Raw genomic sequence first — 1,509 nt, forward strand, 5'->3', positions numbered from 1 at the left:
CCCCCCCCCCTCTACCCCCACACACAGAGGACCAGGTGAGGTGATCCCGAAGGCGGTTCGGTTTTCTTATCCGTTATTGATTCGCCTTTCCTTCACAAGCCTGCCGCTCTGTAGCAGCAAATGTATGAGGGCGCTTTGACAGGACCATTCGGACGCGGATCGTGCGTTGAGGAGAGTGGAGGGAGGGGGGAAGGCGGGAAGGGGGAGTGTAGCACCAACATACAATTCCGCAGTCACACACAATTTTCGGGGCACGCCGCCGCCGGTGGCGGCAGATTCACAAGAAACTGGGGGAGGGGGAGTTGCAAGAAGAGGGGGGCGAGTGCAGCCCCAGGGTTGGGGGAGGGGAGGAGGGGGGGGCGAGTCCCTATGTGTCTGGAATGGCAAGACTGCTTGTGGGAATGAGCCTCGCCACAGCGGCGCCAGCTGCTTGGCGGCCCTCTCCGAGTTTGGTCAAATTACAATGAGGACAACCTAACCTCAAAAGCATGTCCCCAAAGACGGCGGCGCCGCGCGGACCCAGCGCCCAACAGAAGACAACATCGGATCAGAACAAAGCCTTACCTATTTCACCATCGGCCCGGCGACTCTCATCTGGAGCCGGCGGTCCAGCCCTCGCGATGGCACAAGATCCAGTCGGGGTGTACGAGGTAAATCCAAGACGGGGATGGGTTATCCACTCACTCACACGCACACTCTCTCACCGCGAGTCCGACGCAGCGGTTCACTACTTGCACACGATTGGCGACACGACACTCGCACGCGCAAGACACGGCCCGATGCCGGACGCCTCCCTCGGTCAGCACGACCCGCCGACCGGGACCAAAACAATCGGTCAACAGGTGGCCAGCGCCATGGTCCCGTCCCGTCCCGTCACAGCGACCTCCTGTCGAGCCGCTCGGGGGTCAGCGCCTCCCGGCCAACGTTCCCGGGGGCGCTCCTCCGGCTGGCTGTGGGCCACGGGCTCAGAATCCAATCCGTTTCGGCACCTCCAGTCAGGACACAAACACAGGCGGGACAAGGGCAGCACGGCGTGCGGTGCAGGGCGGCCGCGACGAACACGGTGCGCTCTCCACCTGAACAAGTGTGGTACTGGCGAGGACGAGACTGCCCGACTGCCGGGCCAGGCCGGCCGCCGCCAGCCACACAACGGCTGCTGTGTCGCTGCTCCGCCGACTCCGGGCGCGCGGACCGCTCGGGCGACGGGTAGCGCCATCTAGCGGCGGGGAATGCCTCTGGGTGCGCGGGGTAGCGACGGCACAATCGTAAGCACAAACAAACAAACAAACCGGCATCCTGGAGGGGTGGTCACTGCAGTTGCACGGGGGAACCGACAACTTCAGTCTTGTTTTACGAAATCAGCAGGGAATTCTTGGCAGCTTTAACCACCTTCAAACAACCAAATTGGAAAAATTTTGAGAATAGAAGGGTGGCATCATTACACATCACTGGTAAATTTACCTTAAAAACCTGTTTGGGATCTTTTTTGTGTTCTGATGATTTAAGAAA

The 1,509-nt window shown here is 60.5% G+C and overlaps 1 protein-coding gene across 1 annotated transcript in view; it reads right to left on the reverse strand.

Moving 5' to 3' along the window:
• LOC127751663 (putative uncharacterized protein DDB_G0291608) overlaps nt 1-1,136 on the reverse strand; it is a gene marked incomplete at its 3' end in the record, with an annotated part of 19,667 nt that extends 18,531 nt beyond the window's left edge. Inside the window, exon 1 of the mRNA XM_052275586.1 lies at nt 565-1,136. The remainder of the gene's footprint in view (nt 1-564) is intronic.
• Nucleotides 1,137-1,509: the final 373 nt, after the last annotated feature.

Source organism: Frankliniella occidentalis, unplaced genomic scaffold (assembly GCF_000697945.3).
Source record: "Frankliniella occidentalis isolate FOCC.00 unplaced genomic scaffold, Focc_3.1 Scaffold675, whole genome shotgun sequence".
Taxonomy (NCBI): Eukaryota; Metazoa; Arthropoda; class Insecta; order Thysanoptera; family Thripidae; genus Frankliniella; species Frankliniella occidentalis.